The following is a 16353-nucleotide window of genomic DNA, read 5'->3' on the forward strand; positions in this document are numbered from 1 at the left end:
CTCGATCATGGAAACCTTGAGGAGAAAAATACTGCCGTTATTATCCGCGCGCCATAATGCAAGCACATAATCTGTGGGATAATCTCTGTATATTCGTACTCATTACACTGGGTTCTCATCATTCACGATGCATAATTAGTCAATTTATATATTTTCATTTTTTTTGCTTTTAAAACGGTCGTATATGAGAATGCCACTATGCACGATCGAAAGCATGCACTGCTGGTCCATCAAGTCCGTTCTCTTACGAATCTGTGTTTGTTGGACCAAGTGTCCCTCAAGGAAGAGAAATGTTGTCCAAGGTGTCAGCTGCATATCGGAGCCGACGCTAAAGTATCTCATAACCCTTTTAGTGCAGACGCCTTCAACTAGTTGGTTTTCAGCATCTGATGTGTGAGACCTGTATGTCAGGTTTTATTTCATTGGTTAAATTTTTTTTTTCTTGACGTGTTGATTATTCATCACAGGCTGCTACGGAATTAATTTTGTTGCTTTCAGACCAAGAGAGCAGCCTCGGACTTCTGTTTCTAGTCGCTAGAACAGCTGAGTCAGTCTTCACCAGCCATTAAAACTGTTATAATTTGCATTCTCTTTAATCAGCAGAAGCATTTTTTTTCATAATAAGATGTAAGCCAAAATTTGTGAAAGAAAAAAGAATTTCAGCAATATATTGTAAAGCACTCTTTAAATGTTTTTTTTTCTTTGTAGGTAACAGGATTCGTGCTTTTTATCTCAGTATATGGCTGTAATGTAAGTTAGTTGTATTCAAACTTTTTCAAACATCCTGACCACATGTTCCAATACGATTATTCATATATGCAGATTCACGCATAAACTCTCATCTTTTCAGCTTTCGGTGCGTTTCTGCCTACCTTCAGGAAGCGTCCTTGTAATGAGTTTAAAGGGCCTGTAATAAATGTTTTGTTCCTTTATCCGCCGCCCCATTTTAAGAATGAGAAATGATTTGCAGAGTTTCTAGCTACACCTTGAAGCTTTACGCCACTTAGAATTACCGGCACCGAAGCAGAACAATCTGTTTACCATTCAAGGTTACTTAAACTCTGTCATATTAGACTACAGGCCCACAACGCAGATTTTAAAGCGTTGCCTTATTTTTCTTTGTTATATTTGCCGCTCCTCTGGACATATGCTTTCCTCGGCGCAGCTTTTGCCCGTGTACTATTCCGAAACGCAGACAGAATGAAAGAAAACATATTGATCGGCAGCTGCTCCGGGTCGTTTTCTGAGCCGGCAATGATTAACCAGCTGACGCACTTTCCCGCACACGCAGCCAGTTGTGTTCGCCTTACCTGCGTAGGCGCGTGATTGCCCCGGAATGGCGTCCTTCCTGCAGTCCCGCCTATGTATTCCACAGCGTTGTTCTATCAAGTCCGAATCGCCCAAGTGAGGTTGGTCGTTTACTGCTCGTTTTTCACGCGTTCTTAATTACTTTATAAATTAAACACAGTACGTATGTTCCCTCACCTTATGATAGCTTTGAAACACCGCCAGGAAGCACACCGGGACGTTCATGGTCGTGAAGATGCCGATTGAAAAATATTAGAACGTCAGCGTACTTGGACTCCAAAACATGTAAATGTGAGTGAAGAAATAAGGCCTATAGAGAGAATGGTAATTAAACAAAGAGACGCGAAAATCTCGTGCTTGATGATAGCCCTACCATTTCGATTATCGAGAAAAAGCAAACGTATTATCCAAGGTACACCGCACTGCAGATCAAGTTTGAGGTGTTTAGGGTAGACCCGCGCATTTCTCTCAGAGGAGCACTCTTTCCTAAAGAGGCCATTGGTATTCCTTTTTTTCTTTTTTAGTATCGCCTTCGTGCGTTTCTTTGCTAGCCGTAGGCCCATGTTTCACCCTCTGTTATTCTATTAGTCCAGTCTTCATGCCTGGTTCATTGGCACAAATATCTTCTCAGCACCCTCCTCAGTAGCCAAGCATGAGGTTAAATATTGGCTGAGGAAAGCAGCATGCAAGCAAATTTCCTCGTCGAGCTCTGAGAGTGCTACCATAGGAAAACTCCCCCGTATTCATAAGCGATGGTGTCAGCTCGAAGAAGGGAAGGTGTAAGGTCGTCAATAGTGCATGTTTGCTCGAGTTTTCTTTTTGTGTGTGTTTGTGTGTTTCCTCCCGTTTCGGAGAGCCGGCCCGCGCGCGGGCGGAGCGGCGCCCGTACCCTAGGAGGGGGGACGTTTTTCTTGTTTTTGGTTAGAGTAGGAAGTGTCCCTGCGTGGCGCATTGTCTGTTTTATGTCTTTCTTGAGAGGCGGGGGTCTCGCGCATTGAAAGGCACTCGGCCGTAGTGTGTTTGGCCTGTTGGTTAGCGCGCAAGGCTCCGAACGCCGCTGGCGGACCCCGTTTAGCACTCTCTGGCTGTTTTTAGGGTTTTTTTTTTTTAAATTTGTATGCGTAAGAAGCGGTCGTAAATCTCGTGCGCATCCTCGAGAGTGGTGGAAAGGCCGGGGTTGAGACGCTTCGGGGAACTCTAGCTCGGCTACATTTTCCACGAATCTGTGTGAACGGAGGGGGACACCAAGGACCTTTTCATGGAAAAGTGAGACCGCGCGTAAACGACGAGTTGCGAGAGGTAGCCCGGGAGTTGCGGCTTGAGCGAACAAGAAGACGGACGTTCTCCTGTACGCTCGCTTGGGATGACAGACTGTCCTAAGCCAGAGGGCGACCCAACTCAGTGTCTTATCTGCTCTTTCTTTCGACTGTGCTTTGCTTGTTTATCCAACCAACCTATTATTTTAATTTAACCAGTTTGTTAATTTAATGCGGCTCATTGCGATTCTTTCGGCGAACAAGAACACGAAGAAGAAAACAAGAATCACCAACAAGAAGAAATAAGAAAAAGAAGTTTACTGAAGAGGTAGGAGGGGAGGAAGCATTAGAGTTTGTTTTCAGTTTTATAGTCCGATGGCGCTGGCATGAAGGAAGTAAATTAAACTTTATCAACCTCTACATATCTTAATCGAGGTTTTGTGTCTCCCAAGCTTCTGCTGAAATGTGGGGTAGTCAAATGGCTACTTAAAGATAAAAGGTACCCCTGCAAGATCCTACTCGACATCCACGAATCTTTGACAGTTTGTTGGTCCGTGCTCGTATATGCCGACGCTTGGCTTCATTCTTTTGTGCTTAAAGATGCGGCCTGATTTAGCTCGAATGATCGCAGCAAATCGCAACAGCATCTCCTTCGTTGGAGAACGATCTTGTCGCTTCTGGCGGCTTACCTCGAGCGTTACTGGTCAATTTTACAATGAGCCCGCCCAGAGCGGCAAACATTCCTTTCTGCATCCGCTAAGGAAACATCTTGCTATCACTGCCGCTGAGTTGCAGTCTTTGTGGGCGCAGTTCAGTACACTAAAGGTTCTCTTGAGAGAGCCATGGCATGTGCCCCTGACTGCGTGTTGTCGTTACCACTAGATGCCATTTTGTTTCTTCCATACCGTATTTAAGTTCATGATGTCGTTACCATTTGATGCAAATTTGTTACCTCCATGCAAACGTAAGTTAAACGCAGTCCATCAGCGTCTAAGGTCAAAAAATATGAAGAGCAATGATCCATATGCCAGCGATAGCAACGACTGATACTGACCTCACTTCCTTGCGCGAAATCCGTAAGCAGGTGATGGCAGCAGCTCCATGAGCGGCAAAAGCAGCCAGTGCGGAAAGGCGTGACATCCATATCGGAGAGAGAAGCGGGTGACGATATCGCTCCGTTCAGTAGAAAAACGACCTGGCCAAACCCAAAACCTGACGAGGGTCAAACGCCAAAGGCGTAGCACAATTCAGTAGATTGTACGCTTTACCTGAAATTAAATTGATGCTCACACCTCTTGATGACCAATCACAATACTTCTTTTTTTTTCCCGCGTTCAATCATTGGTGACAGATTTTATTCACCGCGTGTAACTTCCTAAAGCGCTTCCGGCTTGAGAGACGCTGTACTGGAGTGGTCCGTATTTCAGCCCATTGGGGTCATTGAGATGCACTGGCAGCACGCTGCACAGGGACTACCTGCATCTTGCCCCCACATTTTAGAATCGCGGCCGCCACAGCCAGATTCCAACACGCATTGCCCTAATTTTGCGCTGTTACAACACCATCCGCTGAGCCACTCTGGCGAAAATCATAGGTGAAACGCTTACGCCCAAGATAATCATTATTTGAAAGGGTATAAAATATATTTTTTTCTATGTTCTATACCATTTTTGGAAGAAAAAGAAATAAATTACTTCCTCAGCGCCTTTCCAAATCCTTAAAGCAGCACAGCAAACTGCGTTGCTTTGAAACAGCACAGCAAGCAGCACTTCACTGGAAATGATTGTCACGCAAGGCGACTGTTCCTTCTGAAAGTGAAATAATATGAGCGAGAAATAGCTATTTTACCCTCTCGTGACTCCCACTAGGGCACTAAGCGTCTAAGAACGACATTTTATATCATCGCTCACCCTCAAGCATCACAGTTTCTGCGTCAAATTGACACGAGTGGTGTGCAAGCTCATTACTGTAGCCCAATACTTTGTGTCCCGATTACCTGAAACTTCGCAGCACCTCTAGTGTACTGGAGTAAAATTTGTGTCCCATATGAACAAAACTGTGTATTATTGATTTTTTTTTTTTTGATACCTTAACCAATATTTGCACCGATCGTTCTCTTTGTTTACTTCTCCTAGGTAATGTAGGCTCCTCATTTCTTGTATCAATTGAATCATTTTTTTTATATCAAATAGCGAACTTAGTAAATGACATATCTCGACACATCAAGCACCCGAGCCCGTTCTCTGCCAAGTTTCCCGCTTTAGGGCGTTTGTACCGGAGAAATCAGCACTTTTAGTATTTTCTGCTTCACGCCTCACGGAGAGCTTCATAGTGAGGGGAAGCCCCGTGAGTCTCGCTGAGTGAGGGGAGAGGGCAATAAAGGGGAAAGCTGCTCCGCCCGTCTGTAATTGAGGTATGCCGTCATGAGGTAATTAGAGGCGTGACAGCGGCATTGTGTTTCAGCCGATCGCGCTCTGAGGATCTTGCTTACTTCTCGCAGTGTGACGTTTCACTCTCATGAAGAGCAGCACTTCTAATCAGTGTTAAGCTCGCTGTCGGTGCTTGGCTCCCATGATTACAGCGAAGGGGAATACCAGAACCCAGTGAGGACCCAGGGCTGACTCGGAGCGGTCACTGCGCAGCGCAGCAAAAGCAGCGGTGGTAACGGCATGTTGTGGCAAAGTGGCCTTGGTTAGTGAAACAACAAAGAGTTCGTCGCTAGCGCCTGCCAGAAGCAGGTGCCCTTTTCAGCCTGCAGTCACTTTTGTGTCAGGCGTCCAGCGCGATACAAAATTGACACAGTCGGGAATCAATCAATCAATCAATGAATCAATGTATTTTATTTTTCCAGAAAACAAGCTTGATGGTCTCCTGGGCTAAGAGCTCCTCCAGAAGCTTGACTAAGGCCCAAGAGACCACTACGTTTCAGTAGCATACAAAAAGAAAACACAGCGGCAGGATATAGCACCAACAATTGTTATATAGTTGGTTGATAAACAGTCGAAAACATGATATTTACATTGGACAATAAAAAACAAAAACAAAAATCAAACAATTTACTAATTACATCCTAAAACTTAAACACAAATACAGTTCAGAACACGAAATTCACATCCGGGATGACAAAAGAAAAAGAAAGTAGTGAAACTTCAACTTAAAAAATGAGTTCGATCTAAAAAATAAAAAAAAAAGCTGCAGCGAAGGAACGCCAATGAGAGAACAAAAAATACCGCCAAGTAGAAGTATTCACTAACCGGTTCACTGGTGGAAGCATTTGCAGCAGCTTACACGGTTGGAAGCTGAACTTACTGATGTTGCAAAAATGAACGCGCCAAGCCTCATACTACCAGGCGTTCATGGTGAAGTAGACTGGGGAAAGCTTAGCGGACCCTGGGATTGAAATACAGATACATTACTACGGAAAGTTTAAGCAAACAAACCGAAGGTAATACGGAATGAGCTGATAAAAATTCAGGCATTTTCACGCGGTAGAAGAACGTCAAAAGAAATATGCATCAACATCAGACTTCAGGTGAAATCACGGCTATTTGCTGAAGCTGCTCGCACCAGATTGTGTTATCATGCATCAAATAATTTTTCTCCTAAATGCTTAGAGTAATGTGCGCGACTTCAGTTTCCTTTTTTCCTCAAATGCTTCTATTTCGATGTCAGCCGCAGCGATTTCGAGCCGGAAATCTCACAAAACACTTTCTTAAATGCTTGACGTATTAAGCAGGAGTTATATTTCTTCTGGAGAAAACAAACAAACAAACAAACAAAACAAAGGTTGTCTGCAAGCATCTAAAATGATGTCTGGTGTGTCTGGTGTTCCCATCGAGACGGATGTACGACGCCAAGCTCGGTTTTTAGGTTGAGGTAATCATGCAACAGCAAGGTCAATGATCTGAGCCTTTGCTCACGAGCTAGTTGCGTAACCAGGCGCAGACGTTGCAGCGCATCAGCCTTTGCAAGGCCGGCAGAGAGGGGCACACCCCACGCAAGCCTATACTTTACCGCCCTCCCTCTCTCTTATGCCTCCTCGCGCTTCGTCGAGCCCGCCTTCATGGTAGGTATAATGTGGCTCTGGGACAGCTCCTTCCTCGAACCGGTTATGAAAAAGACATCCGCAACTCTGCAGCCAGCTGGTTGCTTTCCTCCTCTCTCGCTCTTTTGAGGGGTGCTACACAGCAGTGGAGTTGACCGCATACAAGCGCCACTCTTGGCTTGTTGGTTAATTTTCAACATTTACAGGGTCTCGTGGTGTTCGTTCCACCGTCCTAGTATGCGGCGCTACTTTTTCTCATTACTGTCTCTGTCCTGTGAGTTCATTACAGTACATTCCTGCTTGGTGCATCATGCCTGGCAACGCTGAAAACTGCCGAAACGTTAGACGAAACTAGGTACTAGTGAAATTTCTAGCTTTTACACTTCAAAACATGGTCACCAAATATCTCATTTTATTTATTCAGGCGCAATGCTTCAAACCTTCTGCCTTTGTTATTCAGCGAAGGCCACTGTGGCACCTGTGGCCACTGTGGCACCACACCATTCCTGCCACTGTGGCACCAGAAGCATATTTATCGCCGTGAAGCAGTTAATATTCTAGCCGGTTCGCTTCCACCGAAACCGGGTCACCATGACCGAGTTTGAAAACAGGTTATTCGGCTTTGCAGTTGAATTGTCTTACACCTAAGCCATCGCAGTGGAGCGAGACTTCGGAAGAAATGCTGCGGCAGTGGCAATTGCCCAAAAACACCGCTGTACTTTAGGGGATGTTAGCGTTTAGAATATGCATATCCGCTTTTTGGTGAGCAGCACGGCGCTAGTTTACCACAAAAAACGATCCGATTCATGAGCCTCCAACCAACTCCCTTTGATGTTACACCTAAGCTGGTCTTTTTCGGGGGAAGTAAAAAAAGTATATTCGAAGCACCGTGAAAAACGTTTTTAATAGACACACGAATACATGCACGCCGATCCAAAATGTAGATGCTGAGTGGAATATCTTCGCCATGTTTTACCTATTTAACCATGATCAATGCATAAACTGCTCCAGCCCACATGCAGTCGCCGATTCACAGATTCCTCCTGAAGTGCCTCTTTGAGTCTTCAGTCGCATTTGATGATTAATAATATTTATTGGTTCAAGGGCATCTGTAGCCAAAGAGCTCCAGAGACTGACATTGGACGGTTACAACGTGAAATGGCCGAGATTCATGAAATGCTGAAAATGTAAAAGAAAAACGAAAAAGCCAAGTGTAAATGGCTGGAAATGTAATCGTAAATGTAATGAAGCGCCAATAGGCGCCAATGAAGCGCCAATAAGGCGGTCGATGATGGGACGGCGTCCGCCATCATGTGCAGTTTGCTGTGCTCTCACCATGTGCGCATCTGATGATTTTTGGATGGGATTTTTTGTCAACCGCTTCGGCGTTAATTTCTTGTGGCGACCGTGTTATCCATATGAGAGACAGATTTTTCATCTGAAGTTTCTGAACGACATCATCCCCTCGTTGCCGCCGCTGATACTGTTTTGCCTCCTCAGTGCGAAAAACTGCTTACCGTTGTTTCTGACCACATCACTGACGGGGACGTACTCATCGCACCATCTCATCGTCATCTTGCACTCGGTATCGCCTTCCCGTCTAGTCTTGTGAGGTTCTGCAATGGCTCAGTGACAGTAGCGGCCACTAACACTTCACGTGAATCCCTCGTGCTCCCAAAAGGAACTTCTCTCCCCTGCATGGTGGATGTTCAACCTTTGTCCTTGATCGTGCTCACCGCCCCTCTGCCTCAGCACCGTGTTTCGCCAGACGTCTCTCTTTCTGTTCTTACAAAGACTATTAATCCTAACCTCACGCCGAACCAACGCCAAGAACTGCTGACATTGCTTCGATACCGCCAAGCCATTATTATACCACTTCCCCACCACTGGGACGGACTAGTGTTGCGCACCATCCCATCATTACTGAAGGTAACTCTATCGTTCGCCGACGGCCTTATCGTGTTTCCCTCTCTGAACGAAAAGTAATTGAAGAAAATGTAAATGACATGCTCCATCGCAATATTATTCGTCCCTCAACAAGCCCATGGTCCTCCCTAGTAGTGTTAGTTAAAAAAAAGAACGGCTCGGTACGCTTTTGTGTTGATTACCGCGCACTCAACAAAATTACCCGCAAAGATGTATACCCAATGCCAAGAATTGATGACGCCCTTGACTCTTTCCAAGGCGCCGAATATTTCTCGACTTTGGACCTTCGCTCAGGTTATTGGCAAATACCTATGCACGAGGACGAAAAAACCGCTTTCGCAACTCCCGATGGCCTTTACGAATTTAATGTTATGCCTTTCGGACCTTGTAACGCATCAGCGACATTTGAAACAATGATCGATACTGTGCTTCGGGGCCTAAAATGGAGAACCTGTTTATGTTACTTGGATGACATTGTCATCTTTTCGTCAACTTTTAACGACCATCTCACGCGCCTGAATGAGGTCCTCACGTGTCTCGATTCAGCGGGCCTTCAGCTCAACACGAAGAAGTGCCACTTTGCACAGAATGAAATTAAAATATTGGGACATCTAGTCAGCCTTGACGGCATTCGTCCAGACCCCGAAAAAATTATCGCGTACTTGAACTTTGCTCGTCCACAACGGACTACAGAATTGCGCAGTTTTCTCGGCCTGGCGTCTTATTTCCGGCGTTTTATAAGGCATTGTGCAAGTATTGCTGCTCCCCTTCATGAACTACTTAAGGCACGCAGCCCTTTCGTGTGGACTGAACAGTGCGAAGCTGCTTTTAATAACCTGAAGCACGCCCTCACATCAGACCCTGTTCTTGGCCACTTCAGTGACAGCGCTCCAACCATCCTGCACACTGATGCCAGTGGTCTCAGTCTTGGCGCTGTACTTCTGCAGCACGATGCAACCTGCGTGAGAAAGTGATTGCCTTCGCCAGTCGGACTATGACTCCAGCTGAGAAAAACTACACCATTACCGAGCAGGATCGTGCCTTGCCGTCGTCTGGGCTGTCCAAAAGTTTCGCCCTTACCTATACGGTCGGCACTTCACAGTTGTGACCGATCAACATGCTTTTTGCTGGTTGTCTTCGCTCAGAAATTTGACAGGCAGACTTGGCCGTTAGATTCTACGCCTGCAAGAATACAATTTCGATGTCACTTATAAATCGGGTCGCCAGCACCAGGACGCCGACGCTCTTTCTCGATGTCCACTTTCGGAATCGGCTTGCTGTTTTTCTTCCTAATGCATTTCCACCTATGACCACAGCCGACCATCTCTTTCCCCGACGTATATCACAACAGTTTCCTTTGACGACTCTGAGAACAAACACGCTCTCCGCTCACAGCAGTTAGCCGATGCCTACTGCCGTCCCATCATCGACCGCCTTATTGGGGCTTCAGACCCACATAATGCTCGGCTTCGCCGACAACTTCGCAATTTCAAGCTCGAAGATGGCATCCTACTCCGCTTCGTGTATTGCCCTGATGGAACTCGCTGGATCCCAGTCGTGCCGCGTGTGCTTCGCCCACGTATACTAGCGGCTCTCCACGATGACGCTACTGTAGATCACCTTGGTGTTGACAAAACCTACGACAGCGTGAAACAGATTCTTTTGGCCTGGCCTAACTTCCAGCGTTGCCAAATATGTCGCATCCTGCCCTCTGTGCCAACGTCGCAAAAGGACGACTTCTTCGCCCGCTGGCCTTCTACAACCTGTTCCCTGTCCCGCCACGCCATTCGGCGTAGTCGGCATCGACTTATATGGTCCCCTACCTCTCCCCGATGGGGGCAACCATTGGATTATAACAGCTGTCGACCACATTACACGCTACGCTGAGACAGCACCTGTACCGACCGGTTCCGATCAAGAAGTAGCAAATTTCTTTTTGCAATCAACTGTATTGCGTCATGGCGCTCCTCGGGTGCTCCTAAGTTACCGCGGGACGGCCTTCTTATCGACAGTCGTTGCCGAAGTTCTATACGCGTCATCCACCCTTCATAAGACAACCTCAAGCTACCATCCCCAGACTAACGGGCTGACTGAGCGATTTCACCGCACCTTATCGGATATGATCTCCATGTACATCACACCGGATCATCGAAATTGGGACATTATTCTACCATTCGTCCCTTTTGCCAATAACACAGCCGTACAGCGGACTACCGGTTATTCTCAATTTTTCCTCGTTCATGGCCGGCCTCCCACTACAATTCTCGACACTTCCTTCTTCTCTACGCCCGACTACTCCACATCAGTACCTACCCAGTTCTTATCTCGTGTGGCCAGATGCCGTCATCTTGCCCGCCTCAACACAGCAGCGTGCCAGGAAGACCGCAAGAGTCGCTACGATTCTACGCATCGCGTGGTCTCTTATCGTCCCGGTGACGAAGTACTGCTTTATACTCCACTGCGCACCCCTGCCCTTAGTGACAAATTCCACCACCGCTACCTTGGTCCCTACGAGATCATCAGCCAAACTTCTCCAGTTAACTACAAAGTCACGCCTGTTGATCCCCCAGCCGATCGACGCCACCGTGGAACTGAAATTGTTCATGTTTCTCGCTTGAAACCGTTTGTGCGCCGCGGTACATCGGTTAGTTAGAAGCGGCTAAGCTGGCCGCTTCCGACCCCCCGGGCAGATTGTGTGAGCCTTCTGTGGACCTTCTTTCATTTGTACATGCCATGATCTTCTTCTTTCGTTTGTACATACCATCATCATCGTCCCGCGGCGCCGGCTCCGGCGCGCACCTGGGTTCGCGATCGGATTAAAAACGCTAGACAAGGCTTCGCTGTCCTTGCCGTCACGACCTCGCCGTCTCGACCTAGCCTTCTTTTACGATATTATAGACATAAACTATGTGATGTCCCGGTTAATTAAGAGGTAGCATGTTTAAATTGAGGGAACTTGCAGAGTTTGCCATGAGCAATAGGGCGGAGAAATTATCGCCACACATGGCTACGGCGCCCTCTTGTCATTGTTAGGAGAGAATTTTATCTAATGTATAGAGCGATTCCGCAACCGTGGCCTAGTGTTTAGAGCGCCTGTCTCGGCTGCGGGAGGGGGTTAGTTCGATACGCACCTCCGAACACCCACCGGTAAAAATGGGTACAAGCCTCCCCCGGCCTGGAGCTCGGCTTTTCTAGGGGTGTGCGCTTGGGATAAGCTCCGTAAACCCCGCTGCGCCCCCCTCTCCGGTGGGCCCAAACCCAGTTTCGAACCTCGTAGCCTGCAAATGTGGTTCATGTTCATGATAAGCCTGTGTCATATCATAGGCTCATCTGTAAAGTGCCTGCAAGATGTAAACTTTATAAAACCGCACTGTGTAGTGAGTGCAAGTCTAGGAGCTCTTGTCAGTTCACATAAAAGAGACGGATTGTAGAAAATGAATTTTCTTTTAATAAGTTAAATGTTCTCGCCAAAGAAAATAATCAATCGTGTGCTAGGAAGAGCTTTGGATGAAGTGGATTGCACTGCTTATACACGCCTATCGTTCCTTCTCACAGCGGGTGCACTCGATGAGTGCATGCACAAGTAGCCGTGCTCCCCACATTTATCACATAGAGGCCGAGGGTCGGACGTGTGTTGATACGAGTGCGTTCGATGAGTGTGGCCTATCCTCAACCTTGTCAGTGCCGCTTGAACGAAGCACAGCTTCACTAATTTTTAAACTACGATGACAATGTCGCTCATGTCTGCGATTGTGACGAATGGCGATTCGACCATGCTTGCCAAAACATATATGCAGCCCTGCTCTCTCAGTTTCCTTCGAGACAAATCTTCGCTCGCGTTGTCCATGGTGGTGCTCAGTACTGACTGTCAATGTGCGTGTAATCTCCCTGGGGAATATTGTAAAGCAATAGCGTTCAGGGATCCGTCCCGTAGCAAATCTGGAGTCGGCGGTGTCTGCGTTGTGAGCGCGATCATGGTCTTGACTTTGTAATCTGACAGCTGACATGACCGGGAACTCACTAGTCGTAAGACAACAGTGCGACATAACCTCCCCACGTTACGTGGCCAATTTGGCAGAAGCTTCCATCCAACTTGGGTCCAACAATTAAGAGGAAAGGGTTAGAATCTTTCATTCCGAATCAGCCAAGCTACCTCTAGGTTACGCGTGTACGTTCGTACATCATCATAATCATCATCATCATCATCATCATCATCATCATCATCATCATCATCATCATCATCATCATCAGCCTGACTATACCCACTGCAGGGCGAAGGCTTCTACCATATTTCTCCAATGAACCCGGTTTTGTGCTAGCTGCATCCACTTTACCCCTGCGAACTTACCCTCATCCGCCCATCTAACTTTCTGCCGCCCCCTGCTACGCTTTCCTTCCCTTAGAATCCAGTTTGTTACCCTGAACGACCATCGGTTATCCTCTCTTCGCACTACATGTCCTGCCCATGCCCATTTCGTTTTCTTGATTTCCGCTAGAATGTCAGTAATTTGAGTTATTTCTGCGACCCACTCTGCACGCTTCCTATCTCTTAATGTTACCCCTACCATTTTTTGTTCCATAGCCCTCTGCGTTTTCCTCAACTTCGTATATACGACTTCGTTAAGTGAGGCTCCAATTTCGATGGTCTCTGGCATATATGGTTATCCCCTGAACTACCATAGTATGACAGCAGTATTTACTAGATGATAGTGGTAAATTTTAAGGGATTAGGATGTACGCCAGCTAAGATCCACAAGGGGAGCTCCGGACGGAAGTCATTAACGCCTAAAGGCGCAGTTTCAGTGTCCCCCTACCCACTCCGTCCTCCTCAATTTTTTTTTTAATCGCTTGAAAGAGGTAACTGACTTATTATCTGTGAGTAGAGCTCAGACTCGAACTTTGTTAGGTTATGGTTAGACAATGAGCAATGCCGATTTTCCGTCATTAGCTTCCGTTTTGCTAGGGGACTCTCCCGCCCTAAGCCCCTTTTTTGGGGGGGGGGCATACGTGGTTTCGGCCCTCCGACGAGAATGACTGTTTTTGGCGCTTGTATTGATCACAATTTCTTCTGATAAAGGAAAGAAAATGCAGCGCTTTTCACAAAGTACCATATTGCACATGATTCGCTCAACACTGGCCAATACCAACCGTTTTCGATCTTCTTTTCAAGTAATTGATTAAGGCAGTTGTATCGGGCGCCAACACCAGTAAGCGCCGCTCCCTCACGCCGGGCATACGTCAATAGCCTCGATTAAGGCGCACGACTTTTTCCCTTCGCCTTCCCCAGTTCAGAGCAGTAGGTGAGGTGACCTTATCACCGGCCAACTTCTTCATGTCGGCTATAGACATTTCTTTTGGTATGCATTTTGCTCTCCGAATGGAGTGAACCCGTGTTACTGCCGCTCCCTTTACGTGAAGTGCACCTTCATGCGCCACCGGCAACAAGTGCCTCCTCTCTGTTGCCTCCTTTTATTTTCTTTCTTCCCGTTCTTTGCCCTCCGAACCGTTCCTCTCACCGCGGTTTGTCTCTCTAGTGCGTGACGCCACGTCACTTGCTCTCCATGCCCCTTTCCGCGTCTGTAAACGCGCCAAGCTTTCACCCTCTCCCTGTCAACCTCCCCCAGATGACTATCGCGAAGGGATATTCTCTCACAACGCGAGTCTTAGCCGTTAGGATAAGCAGCGTGCGTGCTGAGCGTGCAACACAAAACCTACGATCGCGCCATACAAGAGGTGCAGTTCCCCAGCTCTGAAAAAGCTCGTTGTAGACGCGTCCCTTCTTTATTCCTAACGCTGCGGTGACGGAATCCCTTATCAATTTCTCTCGGTTACTGGCTCTTGTGCTTCTGTGCGCGCATTTCATCTCCAGTGGGGCTTCGTATGCAGTGTAGATATGTATCATGGTGGATATATCGCCTCTTGTCGGCTGAAGAACCAAGCGGCACTCTGACGGAAAGGTCAGTGGAAAGTGTGTTTTCGTTTTTCCCGACATATGCGCCTTCGCAGGAACGAGTTTATGTGTGAATTCGGTAGTGGTTGACATTATCCAGCATTTAACTCATTTTGCTGTCTGTTTTAGCGCTTCATCTCGCTTGAGGAAACGCTAATCAAGAATGTATGCACTACGACGATCGTATATACATCTCATTCGATTGATCTGCAAAACTATTCGGATACACGATTGTTCCTTTTACTTTAAACCGAACCTTAATACGCAGATCATGGGTGGAGAGTGCTCCTCTGATAAAGGAGGTTGAGTGCTGAGGTGATTCGACAGTGTCAGTTGATGGGGGGATATTAGGGTGCGTGAGGTGGTCATGTAGATTATCGACGGTGCTTCTGGAAAGCAGTCGCTTTCCGATTTCTTCTCTCAATTAGATTCAGCCATCTCTTTCGTTTTACTGCTGCTGTGGTTTCTAGTGGGTGAATGACAGGTGGAGTGTAGAGGTACGTAGCGTGGCTTTAGTGGTGCGTGCAAGGTGACAGGGGGTGAATTTATGTTCAGGGTGTGCGAATAGCAGCTCTGTGTGTGACAAGGCTGCGCTTCAACATATATATATATATATATATATATATATATATATATATATATATATATATATATATATATATATATATATATATATATATATATATATTGTTACGTGCTTAGTACACAGAGGGGGGGTTTATTTAGAGAGGGATTGATGGAAGCAGGACCGCGACTAAAAATGTCCTTCTGACCCTCGTCCTACTTTCTCTATCGATCGTCCAATGGTTCATCTTCTTCCGTGCTATGGTGCTATGATGCGTGGCATTTACCTCCTCGCAGACGAAGCCCGTAGGGCCAGCTAAAAAAGATAATCTCGAATGAAACCGCTTGAGGCGGGCGACATGCACCACTTGAGACTGGCGTGATCGCCCGACGGTTCATCCCTTCTTGCGATGTTTCTTGCGCTTCGTGCTATGGTGTGTGAAAAAGAAATATATGTATATATTGTCACGTCTCGATAGAACGCCAAGTAGGACCCAAAGATAGGACGGGTTTAATAATCAACCAGGACGAGTCTTGCGCTCAAACTTCCTCCTCTTCCAGGCTGGCGCTTGAGGGCCAGTCATCATCTTTGGCGTCGTCTTCTATGCGGCAACATATTAATATATATATATATATATATATATATATATCCGTCTTTCTGGTTATGACACCACAGCGCTAACAGGTGCCGTTTGTCGGCTCCTTCTGCGGATCTTTTATTTGCTCATTTGGTGGTATTTTATCTGTCCCACTTATTCCAGACATACTCGATCAGTCTTACGTTGAAGGATATGTAAAGCCCCACCCGAGGTAAATATAAATGACCGCTTTGCTCAAGCCGGAGGAAAAACCTGCCTGCGTGACCCAAATGAAGGGTGTCCCATTCGGGATCGAAGGATCATTGAGGGCTGGATTCTTATCTCACATTCCCATCTCAGAGGCGAAGCGCGAGTTGGCAGTGCCTGGCAATTCGGCAATGTGATTAGAATTCATGACGTCCCATAACCGGACAATCATTCTGCGCACGATCATTACCTGCCAACTTCTATGTGCCAGAGCCATGGCCGTGCTTATTTTTATTTATTTTTTTCCCTGACAACGCCCGCGCTGGCGCTATGTTTTCGGAGAGCAAAGCATTTAAAGCTATCTCGTTAAAGGGCTGGCTAGATTTCAGTGTAATATCATGACCACGCTTTCAGTACCATCACAACTTGCGCAAATAATTAAACTGGGATAAAAAATAAGGACTTGCGGAAACATTCATATACATTTTATTATCCCTGCTCAATCAATACCGCTACTTG

General features: G+C 46.6%; 2 protein-coding genes across 2 annotated transcripts in view; both read left to right on the forward strand.

Moving 5' to 3' along the window:
- The window catches only part of LOC146176681 (uncharacterized), a 41799-nt gene that overhangs the window by 18135 nt on the left and 7311 nt on the right, over positions 1-16353 (forward strand). The window lies entirely within an intron of this gene.
- LOC146176682 (ATP-binding cassette subfamily G member 4-like) overlaps positions 14133-16353 on the forward strand; it is a 57104-nt gene continuing 54883 nt past the window's right edge. Inside the window, exon 1 of the mRNA XM_084582921.1 lies at positions 14133-14492. The gene's annotated coding sequence lies outside the window, so the exon portion shown is untranslated. The remainder of the gene's footprint in view (positions 14493-16353) is intronic.

This window comes from Amblyomma maculatum, chromosome 10 (genome assembly GCF_055883805.1).
Source record: "Amblyomma maculatum isolate TAMU_Amacu chromosome 10, ASM5588380v1, whole genome shotgun sequence".
Taxonomy (NCBI): domain Eukaryota; kingdom Metazoa; phylum Arthropoda; class Arachnida; order Ixodida; family Ixodidae; genus Amblyomma; species Amblyomma maculatum.